Below are 20,685 nucleotides of genomic sequence, written 5' to 3'. Positions count from 1 at the left end.
ACGGGTACGAAGAATGAATGAGTACGTTCCTACAGATCTGAAAACTAAAAGGTATTCATTTTGAGAATAGTGGAAGCATACTTAGCAAGTGTGGCGTAGCAAGAATGCGTGCAATCTTTCCTGGAGGAGATCGAGAAGTGATATAGCGAAGGTAGATCTAAAATTGCCTCTGTTCTCCTGTTTATATTCCTGCGAAGAGTAGTAACTATTGTAGCCAGTAATGCCCCAAGCCACTCAGCAACATAGAAATAAAGCAGTACATAATAAGAAGATTTGTGCCGACTCCTTTATGCTTGTCTGTCTTATTTTTCAGTACACAATTTACTCTGTCCTATATAATATAGTTCTATTATTTTGTCATATAAACTTTAGGCAGTATTGATTGAGGCAGTTATTACTCATCCGTAACTTGGTATATATGCCAAATAATGTCAAATTTGTGCTAAATTATCTATGATAACTTTGGAAGCCTTTCTTAAAATGTGTGGACTAGCTCCAATCCCAGTGTCGTTTAGTGGGCATCTAGAAGTACACCAAATCTGTTATTAGTTACATTGCGATCCACTTCATCAAACTTTTCAATCGATAGCAAATCCATCTCTTACCTTGAGCTCCGAAACCATGAAGAGGTACTTAAGCCCGCTATATTGTCCACAGAAACAGTACATGTGGGGCCTTGACCCATGGACACTTTTCATAGAGACCCATACGATACGTGGACCATATAATATTCTCAAAGCAACCAAAATAAGAATTGTAAACTCCACATTTCAGTGGATAGGCCCTATTTCATTATTATTGACTAGGAGTCACTGAAAGAAAAATTGAATTATCACTTTGCATACAGTTTTTACGAAATTGTGAAGTATTAGGCATATCCTTTTGCTAATTTGTTTTCCACATGGATGATTATTTTATTTAGATACTCCAATACAAGGGAAAAAAGAACTCGATCCATACCATGAAAAAGTGTGTACTATGCATGCACTACTACAGATTGATTTTCACCGCCGGCTCTAAACCCATTTTCGCCGCCCATTTAGACACCGGTGGTGAAATATCAGCAGTGAAAATAGGTTATTACCGCCAGTCCGTAACATGGGCCGGCGGTGAAAATGGGGCCATCACCGTCGGTCCATAGCACCGGCCGGCAATGAAAATAGGATTATCAACATCAGTCCGTAACACAGGCTGGTGGTGAAAATAGGGTTATCACCACTAGCCTGTAACACGGGCCGGTGGTAATAATCTTTTTTTGAGAACTATTCCAGCACCATATTCAAAATTAAACAGCATTTCAGTAATTTTATACAATTCATATGGGTGTAGAATTTCTGCAAATCATTCTCACATAATAAATACATCGATTGTCACATAGCAAAGACATTTCAGACCCGAGACTCGACAACAGCTCAAGCCTCCATGGCTGTTGTCGCCGCATTGGCCGTGGCAAGAGCGGAGGCCACATGAGCAGTTGTGGACTGGTCAAGGTTGCGGCACGTGTTGCGGCCCCCGCCAACAAGTGGAGGGCGGCCTCCCTCGCCACCGTGGCCACCACGATGCGGCCATGGCCTTTACCACGGCCTCTACAACTGCAGTCGCGAGGGCCACTTCTTCTATGGTGGCCACCATCTTGGTGGGCAGCGTGGTGGGGGAGGAGGACGGGAGGGCTGTGGTGCGACGGGGCAGTGGGGGAGGAGGGGAGGCCGGAGCGATGGGGGAGGAGGAAGGGAAGGGGCGCCACATTGGGGGATTAGCGATGGCATGGTGGTGTACGTGGAGGGGATGTGTCGCGGCGCGGTGGGGGAAGTGGAAAGGGAAGGGTGGCACGGAGGAGCGCGGAGGAAGGGTGGTGCAATGGGGTGGGGGGGTTGTGAGGAGAAGGGAGCTGATGTGGTGGGGGGTTGTATACTAGATGGCTCGTCACGCTATATGAATTGGTGTTATTACCCAACCGTTTATTAACTATATCTTTTTTAGAAATTCAGAGTAAAGACTATTAGGTTAACTTGCAGAAAATATTTTTTATTTCATGAAGACACACATCATTTCACTAATAAAGTACTGAAATATACTAGACTTCGGTATATCATATTCCTTGTTTTATTTCTACAATTTTCTCAAAGAAACACTTCTGTGTCGGACCCAAAGTCATGTGGCGCAGCATACAGATGGGTTGTGTCTGCCATGTGGGTCCAGGATAAAGTGTGGTTTTGTGAAATTTCATTGCGAAGAAAATGTAGCAAAATGAAAAAAATAGTAAACAGTAAAATTAAACGTTCTGATATTTTGTTTAATTTTAGAGCAGTATGGCAGTGTGAAATGGAAACAAATAAGAAGTAGGTAATTTTTTATATATTCTAATCAAAAGATGTGTACTAGTGAGCACTGTTCAAAATATACATAATAAACAATATAATATACACACCAGAATGCCAGACAACGTAGTAGTACGTACTAAGTTTAATAACGGTAGAAGTTTCAAATGTGAACGAGGTACTTTAGCTATTTTTTAAAACGTTCAGAGGTGGTGCGTTTTTACACCTCGCGCGCTAGCCTTGCCAATCCACTCCATGTACTACCTGCCATAAACGGAAGTATTCCATCCCTGGCAGTACTCCAATACTAGCCGGAAGCACCGTGTGTGTGATTAGGATCCAACGGCCACTAGACTCCTCCGGTGGCTGCGGGAATGAAACCCTAGAAACGACGCCAGCACACGCTCTGGCCGGTTCTGTATAAACGACCCACACGCTCTCTAGTACCTGACACACAAGCCGCTTGTTGAATCCTCAATTAACACTGTAGCAAGACGAGTCACCACCATGGCCAGGAGGACGACAAGGCCGCAGGCTTCTCGCCCTGAGTGGTCCGACGTCCGTGATGTCCTCCACCTGCGGCTCAAGGACGCCGCGGCAGCGCTCAACGCTTCCACCATCTACCTCAGGCACCTCTGCCACAAGAACGGTTTCCCTCGAGGCTGGCCTGGAAAGAAGGTACGGATGCCCAAGAGATCGATCGAAGCACTACTACTTCGATTTCGTGTTCCATGCATGTGCCCGACTCTGATCGAGCTTCTTCCTTGTTGATTCATGGCGCCGCAGATCCGGTACCTGAGAGCTACGGGGAAGACGTTTACGCTGGCCGACATCATGGAGACCAAGAAGATGACTGACGAAGACATGGTTAGGATCCATGAACCAGTAGTCACCAATCATCCTCCGGGCGAACTCGCCACTTTGAACTTGATTGACAAGGTCGGAATGCAGTCCAGCAGCGAGTGATGCAGCTACCTTACTTTGCAGACACTGCATGCCATCTGTGTCCGGATCGATGCACTACGTGTAGGTGATCTCGGGCTTGATAGTCCACTGTGGTGCTTAGATCACCATCCGCAAAAATGTGTTAGTGTGCTTGGGAACCCGAATCTGCTTTTGTCCTCTTAGGCTTGCGATTGTTGTCACAAGAGATGAAACATGAAATTGAAGTATTACAGTGCATGCTTGTGTTCATTCGATACATATGCATACCCAAGACGTCTAGTTTTCTTCGCCTTAGATTTTCCATATGATTTACAAAAAAGAATCTTGTGTGTCACACATTTTCAGTGGCTACGCAAGAGAGGCAAACCAAACAACTAAATTCATTCCTGAATGCTGAAATATCCAATGTTCATTTTAAGGGGCTCGGAGAACAGCTACTGTTGATGAAAGGGATCTTGAAAATTTATGCCTCTAGCTAGGTTTTTTTTTGCAGGTACTCTAGTTAGTTTTTTTTTGCGGGTACTGTGGCTAAGTTCTTGAAAATGACAAATAGGTCATTATGCAATCATCAAAAATAACTGGATACATGGTCCGCTGTGGTGCTGTGATCACTATCCGCAAAAATGTGTTCGTGTGCTTGGTTTGTTGGGAATCCCGAATTTGCTTTTGTTCCGTTAGGCTTGCGATTGTTGTCACAAGAGATGAAACATGAATCAAAGTAATACAGTGCATGCTTGCGTTCATTCGATACATAAGAATACCCAGGAGGTCTAGTTTTTTCCTTCCTAGCTTTTCCGCCATATGATTTACAAAAAAGAATCTTGTGTGTCACATTTTCAGTGGCTACGCAAGAGAGGAAAACCAAACAACTAAATTCATTCCTCAATGCTGAGATATCCAAAGTCCATTTTAAGGGCCTCAAGAGAACATCTACTGTTGAAAGGGATCTTGAAAATTTATGCCTCTAGCTAGGTTCTTTTTTTATAAGTTCCAGTCAAACTTTTATAAGTTGCGCTATAAAAAGATTATGTTTTGAAACATGGAAATAAAACGTTTGAATTTGTCATGAAAAATACTTTTACAGTCTAATAATATAGTTGACTTTTACAAAAATATTCTCTCAGAAAATAGCTGTGAAAGTACACATTACAATCCCCTGTCATATCCGATTGTCATCGGAATAAATCTACTTTACCCCCTGATCTATAGAGACTCGTCTACTTGACCCGCTCACCTATAAGACCGGGTATTCTACACCCCGAGCTATCCAAAACCATCTAAATAATCCCCTAGGGTGGTTTTAGAAGTAGTTTTGCTGACGTGACATTAAATATGGACAATGATGTGGCAAGGATATGTTTTAAAATCTATTTCACCCCTCAACTATATAGTTGGATATTTAGCCACTAGAAGTTTCAGTATTATCTTAGCCATCTCTTGCTAGGTTTTTTCCCTATTTCGCTAATGTAGACCGCTACATGGAGAATGACCCTACTCGAAATTTTCAGTATTGTCTTAGTCATCTCTTGCTATGTTTATTTCCCTATTTCGCTAATGTAGACCGCTACATGGAGAATGACACTACTCGAAATTTTCGGTACTGTCTTAGTGATCTCTTGCCAAGTTTTTTTTCCCTATTTCGCTAATGTAGACTGCTACATGGAGAATGACCTAAAACATTAGCTAGAGATGACTAAGATATGGCTAAATATCCAACTATACAGTTGAGGGGGTTATGTAGATGAAAATCGATAGTTTAGGGGGTGAAGTAGATTTTAAAACATGTCTTTGCCACGTCATTATCCACATGTAATGCCACGTCAGTAAAACCACCTCTAAAACCACCTTAGGTGGTTATTTAGACGGTTTTGGATAGTTTGAGATGTAGAATACCCGGTTTTATAGATGAGGGGATTAAGGAGACGAATATCAATAGATGAGAGGGTAAAGTAGATTTATTCCAAATGTCATCATGTATATTTTCTTTAATCAGACAGATGGAGTGCTAGAACGATGCCGTCATGCTTGGCCTAAATGGGTCATCAGCAAGTGTATGTTAGCATACTGCAAACCCTTTCCCACGCTCCTTAGCAGCGCATCAAAGTGAATCTGTACAGCCCAACACTTCTGGTGCCGTGGTTAGAGAAAAGAATATGCAGTACACACATATGCAACTTGATCACCGATGGAGAAATGAATTAATAAGGTATATAAAATGCAAGGGACGACTGAAACCAAATAATGTTCTCCCTTCATTTCGTAAAGTATGTCCAAGACCTTGGGAGTATTATTTTTACAGCTTAAGTCCACATGTGATTATTGTTCTCATCATCTCATGTTCTGATGATGGGACATTAAACGCACACTATGTAAGAAACGAACAAAGGAGACACACTCGTAGGAGACATAGAATTAACCCGCGTCTCCTATGAGTGCGCTCCTAGCGCCAAAGGACGACCCGCATCTCCTATGTACCCACATAGGAGACGTGGATGGACAAGCAGCGTCTCTCGTAATATAGTAGATGCTTATACCAACGCGTCAGAATCCGCATCTCCTATTAGAATCCGCGTCTCCGATATCTCCTGTAATAGGAGACGCGGTTTTGTTAGATGTGTCTCCTATATCATGTGAGGTAAAGGCGACGCGGCTTGTTAATCTCCATCTCCTATATTTGTTTGAAAGGAGATACGGCTTGACAATGCGCGTCTTCCATAGCCCCTCCTACAGGAGACATTGTCCTCTCTCTCCTTCACCAGCTCTCTTCAGGCCGCGCCCTCTGCCGTTGTCCGCATCTCCATGTACGACGCTGCCCGACGGCCAGCCGGCAGCACTAGCTCATCTGTGTCCTTGTGCGCCGGCATGCTGCGGCTGGCCGGCGGTACACCTCCTCCGTCCCTCGCTCCTCACCGGCGTGGCAAGCGCTCCTGCTCGCGCCTCGCTCCTCGCCAGCAGCACGCGTGTGCTGTGTCCGACCGGCGGCACACCTCCTTCGCCTCTCGCTTCTCGTCAACGTGGCAAGCGTTTCTCCCTACGCCTCGATTCTTGCCATCTGCGCATGTGTGTTGCGGCCGGCCGGTGGCACACCTCCGCCCCTCGCTCCTCGCCGGTGTGGCGACGCTCCACTCCTGCCTGTGCCTCGCACCTCGCCATCGACGCCCAGCGAGAACTCTATTGCCGCCTGCGCGGGGCCGTGGACGTAGTAGCTCATCCGGGGCCACTACAGGCATCCTGGCCTCCTCCTACGGCACCGCCCGCATCCCTGCCTCCTCCTTCGCCATCTCCGATAAGGACTGTTACAGGCAACGCGGTCTAACATCCTGCCTCTCCAATATTGTTCAGTGGAGATGTTGTATAAACAACTTAGGAGATGCGGATTATATGAGAGATGCGTGTTAAAGATCTTAGGAGACGTGGTTGAACTACATCTCCAATCTAGTTCCCCTATGACTTCATATCAGAGACATAAATTTAGAGACGCGAAAAAAAACGCATCTTCTATGTGAGTTAACCCGTGTCTCCTATAAGGCTATCTTACATAGTGACAAAGTGTAGCGTTTGGAGGGTAGTAGCCAATCATGTAGAGTACTTAGTAGAATTTCATATTCAAATAGGTGGACACATGTGCATTGATTTGTTGTTTATTTCATCGTATGCGCAATTATGGGCGTGGACATACAATGTGATAAGGATATCACCAAGATGGATACATACGATCTATGTCATTGGCCAAGTTACAAGTTATCATCAACTTGGACTCCGCGTTCAGTTCGGATTCAGTAGACCACCTTGGACGGAATCGGCCACGTCTCCCTCATACGATATCGAAACGAGGCGTTCTTTGATGCGTTGGAAAGCTAACAATAGAAGCTTATTTTTGTTCTTGTCCTAGATCCAAAGGGCTCGTGGATCATCCTGTGCGACCACGACAAGATGCTGCATCACTAGTTTTCAGCCTTAACGGCCTTTTATCGTGTCAGGCCTTAAGCCCATGTTGTGGGCCCCCCGGTCGCCTCCAACTATAGCTTCATCTTTCTTGGATATAAACTCAGTAGCTGCCACCATATTAGGGTCCAGATTTTGTTTAGTTCTAGTTTTCCATCGAAAAACATATATCTTTCATTGTAACTGTGACGTCGAGTCCTTTTGCTGTGAATCAAGGCCCCGTTCTTATTCTACACCATTGTGGCGATTAGTCCTTTTGTGATCAGAACTCGAACCACCCCATATTCATCGGCGCTTCATATTCATCTGCAATTTCAGATTGCGCATTTATCCTTTCTTGCTTGTGTTCTTCGATTCGATGCGAGAAAAAGTCTTCTTGGCGAGGTCAATCGAGTTGTGCTTGGTTGATAACCAACGGAGCAGCAGTGTAACGATTGCAAGGGTTAGAATCGTGTCTGATTAGAAGTCCGGATCGCCAACATCGAGTTCTCCACCAATCGAATCTATCATACCTATCAGAAGATCGTGCCAGTGCTACATCACAATGAGAAACAAGGGAGTACCAATTTCTAGATACTATGTTCTCTTTTAGAATATTTGTATGATGCTTTACCTCTTGGAGGATAAACAAATTCAATATATTTTTATTAAGATTAAATATTGCTGAACCCCCGCTTCTTCTGGGTAAACATAAATTACAATTGTTTGATATGGTTTCATAAATCATGTTTAGATAAGTTCCATAAAGATTTTGTCAGGTATATTCATGTAAAACTGATAAGTTATCAGTACTAGTATAATACCCGTGCTAACGCTACAGTGAGATTTTGTAGTGCAAATCAAATGACTAGATGATATATATAGTATGCGATAAAAGAACAATACAAAAGATTATTATATTGTTAATTTCATCGCACATGTGGTTCTTAGATGCTACAAGACCATTTGACAAAAGGGATCTATTGCACTTTACATCATGGACGTTTTTCAGTGTGAGGTGCAGCGGTCATAAGCTCATTGTCCTACAAATGGAACTTGATTCTTTTACTTGCCAAATTGTCACACCCGACTTTGAAGTAATAAATCGAGCGATAAATCATATGTGCGCCGGGATAAAAAAATCACACATATATGATGACGAATGTGAATAACAGAAGCAATGTCATAAAGTACCATAGTCATTTAATACAAACCACACAAAATCCAAGAATATAAATAATTAAGCATTTCAGTATCGTTTTTATTCTCGTAGCGGAAAGACCAAAACTCCACGGGTAGATGACAGGGGGGACATACGCCTAGTACTCTTGAATATCCTTTCAAAACTTCTCATATTGATCTTGTTCTGAGTAGCGTTGTTTAGTAAGAGTGAGTATACTTATGGTTGGTACACAACAAGTATATTAAGAAATAAATGACATGCAAGGCTTACACAAGGATAAAGGTTGGCCAAATAAAGCGGTAAACATTTTAACGAACAGTTGAACATTAAACCACATATTTGCTAAGCATAAGTGAATATTGCCCACATTTATGAAAAAAACATGATAAGTGAGTATTAAATAAGCTTGAAAGCATTAAACAATTAAATTAAACACTAGTTCCATTTAATTAAGTCATGTGAGGGTCCGAGCCGCTCTTGACCGTGAGCACGGCTGATGTAGAATTTTACCGCTCGCGCAGCCCGCACTGAAACAGTGCTTTACCTAGGTTGCACACTTTACCCACAAATCGTGTCTCCCTTAATGCACGGGTTTGCAAGGCCCTTAAACACTTCCGAGATGAGTGGCAGGGATTCACCACGAAGCCTTTCCAAAGACGCTCCAACAAGTCAGTGGCCCACTAAGGTTCCAACTGTTGCGTGAATGAACCTCCCCCAAGGCATGACCATAGCCATGCGTACACCCTTGGCAGGCAGTGAACAGCTCATCACAATCCCCCCTCTTGTGTTGAAACGACAGCCATCAAGCTAGAGACATCTAATTACTTAGCTAAGACTAGACCCATATAGTTCTTGTGGTTGCACTTTTTTCCCTGATGGTTCTCCATGGTTTGAGTTAATCATTAACATCAATTTATCTCAACGGTTCCAAAAGATGTAAAACATGTATCAACATTGTTTTCATAAACCACCCATAACCTTTGTTTAGCAACTAAGCAATCTACCCATTATTTAAATTCATAACCCGGCTTCCAAGGACATGGATAAGCAATAGAGATAAAGTAGGAACCCGTCAAGTTAATGCATGCAAGCATAAAGATAAATAAAGGTTATTGGGATGAAATATGATCAAGGAACCTAATTGCCTTCAGTCTCTTGCTGCTGCTCAGTCACTTTGAAATCTTGCTCTTGGAAGTTCACGAACGGCTCCTCGTCTACTCATCACGAACAAGCAAAAGCCACACAAGTACATACAAACAAATAAATATAAATAAATTAAAACAGTACACCAATCATTGAAAAAAGAGACAAAAGCCTTTGAAACTAGTTCTATGTGTTTCAATGATCAAGACGATAAACGCTTAAAATGGATTCAAAACGCTAAAGAAACGCTAAAAACAGCTTTGCAGGGGCTTAAACAAGAGAAAACTAGCAAAAAGGGCTAAACAGAAAGAAACCAGGGGCTAAGACATAATTTTATAAAATTATGAGGGCTAACATGCTAAAACCTCAACTAGGGGCAGCGGGTTCTAAACTTGAAAAGCTCAGGGGTCTAAATCAAAGAAACAGGACCAAAGTAGAATTAGTTTTGAATAGATATGAATGGCAGTTTGATTTCGGCAAAACACGGGGGTGTTTCTGCAAAATCACCAGGGATGACCGGCGATTGACTTGTTTGACTTGGGATAGATACGATCTGGGCCGTCAGCCCCAGATCGGGCGGCAGGGAAGCGGCGATGAGGGTCTGGCCGGCGGCGGGATGCCGAAGCGGACGGCAGAGCCCGACCGTGCCGCGGCGGTTCGTCGGAGCGCGCCCAGAGTTGCGCTCTGGTGCCGAAAAAACACGCAGCTAGGGGGAAAAGAAAGCGGGTGGTGAGGGGAAGATGTCTAGGGGGTCACGAGCGGCGGACGGACGCCGGTGGTGGCCGGTGACGTCCATGCGTGGGGGATGAATTCTGGCGAGCACGGGGAGGCGGTTCGGAGCACCAACACTTAGAGAAAAAAGGGCGGGAAGCACCCCCCCAAACACCCGCAAGCTCGTGGCGGGGAAATCGCAGCTGGAGTGGGGCCGCAGTGGCGGATCAACAGTTGTGCGCAGTGGTTTGAAGATAGCGGCAGCTGTAGGGCTTGTGCGCGTGGCGAGAGAAAGGCGGCACATGCGGGTAGGGTAGGGACGCGTGGCCGGGTCTCGCGGGGGGGGGGGAGAGAAAAGGGCGCGCGTGCAGGACCGAGCCGCTCTTGGCGTGCGCGCTCGGTGGGCCAAGCGCTGGCTCGGGTCCGAGCCGGACTCGGCCGGAGGAGAAGGATGACTGGCGGGGCCCGCTCGTCAGTGAGAGAGAAGGGAAGGAAAGGGAGAGGGAGAGGACAAACTCAAAGGTGCAGCAGTGACAAACAAAAGCTAAGTACATCAGCCTAAAAGGAAGGACTCCAATAGTGAAAGCATTGAATCTAGCTGAAGATCTTTGTGAATATGTCACATATGGTTTTAAGGATAAACCTAAATGCATAATTAGTTATATGTATATTAGGATCAATTTTCATACATATAGCAACTTCATTATAGTAAACAACACCGAATAGAATAGAATTTCAGTGACTGTAAAGTAAGAGAATTACAATAACTTTAAAATCCATTAGAGATGTACAACTTATCTTGAATACGATGGCTCCAAAGTTCACATGCAATCAACCGGGCACCTAGAGCTCGGCATCAACTTCAGAAACCTTCACAACAACTTCCTTTTGTGAGCAGCGGTATAGCAAGGGTGATTACACTTATAGTTGATACTCAGTGAAAGTAGAAAAATATGACATGAAAGGCCAAACAAGGAGAAGCTGACTAGTTGACTACAATAAAATTTAGTTGGTAAATTTTACTAGCACTTGATTATTAAGGTATATACCAACCCACATTAACAGATACATATAACAACAACATAATCAAAACCATAAACTATAATTTGATCCATCTACAAGTTTATTAACCATGAGAGGTCGCACACTTTACCCATAAATCGTGTTACCCTTCACACTAAGCTGATTAAACACTCACATCACACTTCAAAGGCATGACTGGATGGGTACAATGTGAGGCAATTACAAAGATTTCCAAATAATTCATAGCTCACCTGAGAATTCAGCAGCATGCAAAGGTGATTATTAAAGATTTTTAAGACAAAGCATGATCAACAAACACAAAGTCTTTAACACTTGTTCTTGCAACTATTAATCTTCAAAGCTCTCGAATTTTGTTCATTCTACTTGTGATAAGCATCAGGCAAAAGTATACAAACAAACAAGTATAACTAAGAACAAAACACCAATCAGCAAAAAAGCATTAAAAGAGCGCATTAAACTATATAACAAGTTACTGTTGGTGTTTCTTATGCTCCAACAGAATTGATATTCTGCAAGCACATGGAATTACTGCTATAGCACTTCACCTTGGAGTATTCCAGGGTATCATAAATTTCCTCGGGGAAGCACTATGGTTAAAGAGTATCGAAGAAACGAATGATAAAGTTTACTAGAGATATCAACCGACTATCATAGCGGGGGTAAGCCAGTTATGATAAGATAATATAATGGCCAAGCAATGACCATCTGATACAGGAGACTCTAAACCTTAGAGCGGTAAGCAGCTGGGAGGACAACGAGTGAGAAAGACTCATAAAACACTTCTAAACTATGGAGCTAGCCTCACTAAACAAAACCTTGCTTCTAACTAGTTATCGGGAACCTAGAGCTTACTTCGGCGGCTGGAAGAGGAAGGACTTTAGAAAGGGATGAGAGGGGAGTCCAACGGCAACCTGCTACTATGCTATGAAAGCACCCGAACATGGTGGACTACAGGGACGGACAGGGCTATCACCAACTACCACCTACCACACTATTCCGTGGGATGGTACACACTTCCTAGCTAACACTAAACTAGACACCACGTCTGCACTCGATGATAGGATTTCTCTTGAGGCCTTCATGAGAAATCCCCCTCAACCTAGGGAACTGACTTGAGCTCACTGGTCTAGGCGAGAAACCCTCCAAGGTATGATCCCGACAAATAAGAAAGATAACAAAGACTAAACTAGAGAAAAGAACTTCCGCACACAAGTTGGATAACTTGGAAAGTTAAATAAATATAAAAAGTAAAGCTGACTCGAAAAGATAAAGAAGATAACTTATATTGATAAATATCAAAGGGAAAGATACAAGAGTTTATGCCAGACTTTTGACGATGACTCCAGAATCCCGAGACAAGCTCGACTCGACTCTACTCCCAGAGTACTAAACCTAACTCTAGGAAGTGAAATGAGTGAAGAGAACTCCTTGGTGTGTGTTACAAGTTGAATGTGCTGATCTATTTATACTACTTCTAAGTTGGTTCTTGCAGTGTAGCTTGTCTTGTAAGCAAGTATGGCAGTTGAAGTAACTTCCACGCGAAGTTGGACATATGGAGCTATAGTAGGAGGCCCACCAGCCTCTCCCAGGCCGGCTGGCCTGGGATTTGTGCCACTTGGCTCTATCTTCCTTTGGACGCCTCTGATTCCCTCCTAGTGTCGGTGGTCGTTGGTATCTTAGGTGTTTGCTCAAGTCTTGCACGCAAGTGGGCTCTGCAATCCATGCGTGAAGCCTTTCGGGTCTTTGGATCAAACCGACTTCAAGTGCATGGCTCAGGATCAAGGTAAGTGTGTTTCCTTGCCCCTGGATCAGTGACATGGCAATTCGAGGGAGTGTTAGGCCGGCCGGCCTAGGGGAGGCCGGTCGGCCTGGGGTTTTCCACATTTTGCCTCAGTTTTAGTACACTTGTTCCTACATTCACAACTCATCCAAAACTTGTGGAACTTGATTAGTTTAAGTAAAATATGTATGGAACATGGTGCAAAGCTCTATTTATTCCCGAGAAGATATTACAGTCATCTGAGGGCAACAAATGCTAAAAATGGACCTACGGTTCAAATGGTACAACTATCGAAAGATTTGTGTTATAAAAGAAAAGAAAATTATATATGCTAGATTTCTTTTAATTGTTTGTGTATTCATATGTAAGAAAATTATTCATACGTAAGTGATACTAAAAAGAAATACCATTCATGGAACAAAGTCATATTACATTTATATTTATGAACACGAGGTAAAAACTAAGTAAATTTTTATTTATAATTGTTTGTGTATAAATTGTACCAATTAAACAATTAATTTGAAATTAAACTTGTAAGAACATCTAAACATATAACTTCATGACTAGTGTTGAGCTAAACAAGTTAAATTGAAAACACATTTATGTTGGTATTTAATTAGATTAACATTAATTATATATGCTCATGGAGCGCATATCATACACCTTTTAGGTGTAGGCCCAACTACAAGCCCGAAGCTGCATGAGTAGTCGGGAACACAATTATGGTGTGGCTGTGGAGGCATATGGTTAATATCCAGAGATATAAAGAATATTTAGAAAAATATTAAAGTATGACTTAGCTTGATTCATGGGTGATTGCTGATGAAGCCGTAGCGCTCGTCCATGGAGCCGCGATGGTTTGTTGATCATGCCCAACTAGTCGGAGTTTATTCCAACTAGTTATTGACGGTGTGAGGCCTGCTCCTGACTAGTTTTCTAGTCGAGACGAGTAGTCAAAGTAGTCGGCGGCAGGTCACTGAGCGTCCTCGCGAAGTCGAAGTAGTAGTGGCATGTCGATGTTGCAGCGCGAGCTGAGGTCGGAGTCCGACTTGAAATAGATCGTCCAAGTCTTTTTCCAATGCGGATAGGACTCAGACTGTAATGCCTCCTGATAAACGGTGGCTGTGATGTGAAGTCCGAATGGAGACGCGAGTTCGGACCCATCACGAGTAGGAGCCGAGTTGGACCCGGACTTGCTTTCGCGATTTCTGATTAGATCAGAAATTTGGATTTCACCGAGATTGTCGGCAAATTCGTCGATGTCGCGACTGGATGTAGGCGTTGACGACTCTGACTCCCTGGGGTTGGCGAGGTGGCTGACGAAGCTACCAGAGTCATTCGCGATGCAGACCTAGGAGCCGAAGATGAAAGCCGCGCCTTCTTCCAGCGCGACGGTGAGATTGAACAATGCCATCGAGCTCGCTAGGGGATCTCCGATGAGCACCCCTACCTGGTGCGCCAGCTGTTAATATTTAACCTCCAAGCCCACCAAGGGATACCTCATAGGGGGGTTCACTGTCACATGCAAGACAATTTTTACCCGAACAAGGGTTTGCTTTAAATCCCTTCTTAGCTTTCTTGACCCTCAAACTTCTTCTGACTGAAGAGTCCACTATAATTTCCTTCTTCCTGCTCTTGGCTTTCTTCACAGAAACACTGCATTCTCCTACATCTGAAACTGGAGGTGAAGATGGTGATGTTAAGTCTTCTATAACAGCTTTGCCCTTAGAATCTTTGTGGAGAAGTCTTGCCAACTTCTGACAGAGCAACTCAGAGTTTGTCGGGCAACTGCTGGGAATGGCAAACAGAATATGTCCCTTGTTACTATTAAAGAAATCTCAGGCTTTGGACTGAAGAAATTTACTAGCCCAGCTGAAGTGAGTGGGGGACAGGAGAAGCGATGTGAAGAAATTACTCCATTCTGTCTGCATACAGATAGATAGTTTGGAGAAAACTAGATCTTTGAAGTGAGCCGCCCGCAGCCTTACAGCTTCTGCATTTGTGCAATAGCTGTTCGGAGATGCCAAGAATATCTCCAACCCTGTATCCACTGAATGTGAGTCTAAAACCTCCACAAAACCCAGCTGCAGGTTGTTCTGTGGTTGTTTGTTCTCTAATTGGTGTTATCCATCTAATTGTTGATTAAAGTCTTCCTGTTCTTCTGCTTCTTCCTCGGAATTATCCTCTATCACACCCGATTTTGGAAAGGAACTAAATGCATCTCATATGTGCGTCATCTCATATGTGCGTCAGAATCAAATTCACACACATATGATAGACGTTACATGTGTATACCCGAAATAATATCATAACAAAAAAGAGTATTAAAATACTTTATTACATGATCAAAAGTCTTAATCTTAAGCAAACAAATAAACATCTTTAACTAGTAGCGGAACTTCATCTTCATAGGCAGATGACTGGGAAACTACGCCTAGAACTCCTCGAAGGGAACTCAGGGCAATTATCTTGTTCTGAGCAGCATTGGTTTTAATAAAACAAGCATGAGTACACTTATGGTTGGTACTCAGCAAATGGAGTAAATTATATGATATGCAAGGCCAAATTTCAAGGAATAGCTGATATGGTTTGACTGTGATGAGCACTTTTAGTTGGTCAAATTTTACTTAGCAAGCATTAACTAAGTGTAAGTATATACCAAAACCCTTAAATAAGTAAAGAGATAAGTAACAACAATATAAATAAAGAATATCAATTTAGATCATTTTCAAGTTCAATAATCATTTGAGGGTCCAAGCCGCTCTTAACTATGAGCACGGTTGATATATAAATTTTTGCTCTGCAGAGGTTGTACACTTTACCCACAACTCGTATTTCCCTTGATGCCCGGGTTTGCAAGACCCTTAAACACCTCCGAAGTGAGTGGCAGGGATTCACTACGAGGCCTTTACAAAGATTCCCTAACTTGCAAAGGTCCACTAAGGTTTCAGGGCGCAGTGATCGTAACCCTCCCTAACGAAGATGCCTTAACAAAAATCATATCTAAGCCTCAAGAGGATCAAGCTATACCCCATCAACACACTCCCCTTTTGCCCTTTCGGTAAGACCAATTACAGGCTAAAGTTGTGACACTCAGGTAATTAGCTGGGTCATACCCTAGAGTTTTGGTATGCTTTTATGTCCAAAGAATGGCAAAGGTGTGTTTATTATATGCAATGTTAAGGAAAGAGTGATATTTATGTAATTAATTTTAACTAAAGGTCCTTTTATGCAAAATGGGTGGATATAGAGGGAAAAGTTTACAAGCATGAGGGTTGTTTTGCAAAAGATGGTATCTGTGGTTAAATTGCAAAAATATGTGAAATTACCCTTGGGTATATATGTAAAAGTATTTTTATCCATAGGACTTACATAAAATGTGCAAATTTTACTAAGTCTAAAATATCTTTAAAACTGTTGCTCAACTGCAGATGAACCTTAAAGAGAAGTTGTAGAGTTTGAAAAACTATGCACTTTTGCTTTTTGGACCATCTCCATTTGAGCACTGGTTTAAAAGTTGCAAGCTCTTTACAGTCAGATCCCTATTTTTCTCTGATATTGCAAAATAGTCCCTGGCTCTATTCCTCCCCCCTTCTTCTTCCTAGCGCCTCTGCTCTGCGCCGCTGCACGTCTGGCGCCCCTGCCGCCGGCGTAATGCGCCGCTCCTGGCCGCCCTCCACCCCCCTGTTCCGCCCCTCGCCCACGCGTCATCCTCCTGCCCGTCCACCGCTCTAGCCCCCCCTGTTGGCGCCTTACCCGCGCGCCACGGCGTCCGCGCGCTGCCAGCACTGCTCGCCGGCGCCTCTGTCGCCGCTGAGTCTCTGTGGTTCATCCCCCCACGTAGCGGCTTAGGTCCGAGGTTCAGCTCGCCCTGGCTCCCCCGCCTCACTCCTTTTACCTATAAAATGGCGCCCCGGACCTCCTCGCGCGCGCACAGACCTTGCCGCCCTCCATTAACGCCGCCGCGACCTCGGTTCATCGTGGAACTTCCCTCTCCGCCCTTCCCCTTCCCAAACCAGCAGCGCCACCAGCTTCCCCATCCCCCACCGCACCTCCCTAGCCCAACCCCTTCCTCCCCTGCACGCCGGAGCACCGCCGCCGCCGCACACCTCCGGCCGCCGACTCAGCCTCCCGTGGGCAGCACTTCTCCGGCCACCCCAAGCCTCCCCAAGACCACCAATAGGTAGCTTAAGACCCCCTCGTGCTCTCCCTCCCCTTTCCCCTCACCGCCGGCGACCCCCACGGTCGGAATTTGGCCGGACCCGAGCCCCCACTGCCGGCCATGTCTGTTGGACCCAATTGCAGTGATTACTTTCTTGCCAGGGGGTTTTCTGTAAAACCTAGGGATCAGTTTGTAATAGAAGTAGCTATTATTTCATGTGAGTGTGTTTCCTGTCTTGCAAAATTCGTAGTAATTCACAGAAAAATCCAAAAATGGCAAAACTAGTTTTGTTAAAAACTAGATTTCAAACTCTATAACTTTTGTTAATAGAGTTTAGTTTGAAACAAAATATTTTTACCTCTATTTTAAACCTAAGATCAAGCGGTAATTTATGCTAAACCTTGACACTTCATGCTTTGTTGTTTATAAAGTTTGGCATGAATGTTCTATAAGCCCTAGGTAACTTTGTGCAAGTTTCAAACTCAAATTTGATTTAAACTTAACTTCTTTTAATTGAACTTTCAAATTTGAAATATTAAACCTATTGTATAACCTTTTCTAATTGAAATCTATTGCCATTCTCTAATGTGATATTATTTAATGTTGGATATATAATCAAATTTCTAAAACCTATGATCTTTTATTTAAAAGTTTTAAATTTAAATTTTGGTTCATTTCAAATTTAATGTTTTAATTCTTGTTTGCAACAAACTCCACCATATCTTTGTGATTCCTTTATAAATAGTGTTTCAAACCTAAACCTCTTTATTTTGTGAATTCTTGTGTGTTAATTAGATGAGTTACAATATTTGAAATGTGAAATCTTAAATTTAAATTTCACCTTATTTAATTTATTGCATTTCATATAGAATCAACGACGCTCGACGACGGGGACTACGAATTGGTCTTAGGACAAAAGACCAAGGCTTTTCAAAAGACCCAACGCAAGTCGTCGAGGGACTAACTGAAGCCCCGAACCCGAGTTCGGAAACCTCTGACACTCCTGCCCCCAACCCCACTCAAGAAGGCAAGCCCCGGACATATCCCACTACTTTATTTACACTGCAATCTATGTCTATCTATATTATATTTTTGCATTAAGTCTAGGAATTGAAGTGAAACCCTAGATGCATGAATCCTAGGAATCCAATGTAATGCTCCCGAGTCCTTATCGGATAGTTGCTCCGCTAATAGGACCGGTAGAAGTCGAGTGATTTCTTGTCACTCGCGCGATATAGGAGTTGCATGTTTATATTTCTGCAACCACTATAAGGATGACGGACAGGGTCATGTGTTGTATCATGACCTGGAAGTTTACCCTGTCTGTTTTGATAAAAGCTTTAAGGTCGAAATGTGTGGTAGTGGTGGCTAAGTTTTTGAAAGTACTAGCCATATGGCGCGAAATATGGTAAGCGGTAAGCCTAGTAACCAATCGGCCCGGCAAGTGGACATACCTCCCACCACTCGATTTTATGTTATGTTCACACGCACCGAAGTGTGGGAGTACGTTCTGCAAGGCAGACAGAAATACGGGTTTTGTAGTCGCGCTACAGACGTATGTCCTGCACACATTGGGTGTGCGTACTGTGGCAAAACCAACCTGAATTATACCGGCTCAAGTACGCGAGTCCATATTAGCGGGCTCTGGCGTGCTTCAAACGGTATAAACCTTGGGCCTGTCGGGTAATATCCCGATAAACCACCGAAAGCAGGATCATAACAAGGTACCCCGCACGAAGGCGAGTCCAGAGATATAAAGGCCATCACATATTACATCACAGGCAGTTATATTACATGAGTGTTTAAAAGTAACCTGATCTTCCCAACCGGGGAATTATTACAAACCGGCATAAGTTTTAGATTAACAGCGGAATTTAAAGTACGGTTTAGTACACGTCGTCAGTACAGATGTCATGTTTGCCCGTGCATGACATCACTCGGAGGGTTCCGGGTTGGCCGGGGACGGGTCCCACTCCACGGACCAACCATCAGGCAGAGGGTAGGGCCACGGTACAGGTAGGGCTTGATCAGCAGGAACATTACCTGAACAAAAGTTATAAAGCAAGGCTGAGTATTCTAATACTCAGCAAGGCTTACCCGGTGATGGTATACATAGCCATATAACTAGACTCATGAAATCTGGTAATGGTTTTGGGGTAAGTTTTCAGCAGAAAAGCAGCTAAGAGTGGATCCTTATTTTCATCTTTTAGCTTTTGAGGTTCTAGTTGAATATCTATTCTAGGTGAGCATCTAAATCTATACAAGCATGGTATAATCTTTAATCATTCATCATTTTAGATAATATCAAAATAATTGCTCTTGTTACTCAATGTGACAAAGGAATTAAGCAGTCTCAATCATCGTGAGAAGCGGACGATTCGAATCGAATTTAACCTTGCAAGGTAAACCTAACACACACACGCTTGGAACACCACAGGGTTGTTCCGAAGCAACCGTTTGCCTTTCATTCCGACTCATGGATCAGAGCCACCACAAGCGACTGCAGGTCATACGCACTTCCAAAGTGCAGGATGTACGTCTGTAGCGCGACTACAAAACCCGTACTCCTGGTTGCCCAGCAACACGTATGCCTACACGTCGAACATAAGTAACCAAAAGAAGCAAGACGAGTGGTGGGAGGTATGTCCACTACTCGGGCCGATTGGCTACTAGGCTTACCGCTTACCATATTTCGCGGCATGTGGTTAGTACTTTCAAACGCTTAACCCCGATCACCACACGCTGCGACCTTATCAGAATTTTAACAACACAGACGGGGTATCACCTCGACCATGATACCTCACAAAACTCCCGTCCGTCATCCTTATAGTGATAACAGAAATGTAAGCATTACAACTCCTATGTCGCGCGAGTGACAGGAAATCACCCGACTTCTACCGGCCCTATTAGCAAAGCAGCTATCCGGACTCAAATACTGGTATTCAATACATTGGTTCCTAGGAGAATGCAACTAGGGTTTCAAGCAATTCCTAAGAACTTAATGCAGAGATAGATATAATAATATAAATTGTAGAGTAAATAAAGTAAGGTTTATGTCCGGGGCTTGCCTTCTTGAGTAGGGTTGAGGGTAGAAGGGTCAAGGTCTTCCGAACCTTGGTTCGGATCTTCAGTTAGATTCTTGACGGTGTCTCCGGAATCTGCAGGAGTTTCTTCGGCTTGGTTCGCGATCAACTCGTAGTCACCGTCAGCGAGGGTAAATGGTTCTATATGATATGCAAAACAAAAAGCATTAAGAAATGTGTACTCTTTTATTTGAGTCACATCAAAGATTATGCTTTAAAAGATTAACACTTCGAGAAAGGCCAAAACAAGGAAAATTTTAGCCTTAATTTATAATTGATGCTTAACTTATAACCACATCATTGAACTAATTCAAGATAAGCATCAAAGCATATATTAGGGTTAAATTCAAATTTGGATTTAAACTTTTAAGTAAAGAAGGTTATAAAATTTG

Source organism: Panicum hallii, chromosome 6 (assembly GCF_002211085.1).
Source record: "Panicum hallii strain FIL2 chromosome 6, PHallii_v3.1, whole genome shotgun sequence".
Taxonomy (NCBI): Eukaryota; Viridiplantae; Streptophyta; class Magnoliopsida; order Poales; family Poaceae; genus Panicum; species Panicum hallii.
This window is presented reverse-complemented; position numbering follows the sequence as displayed.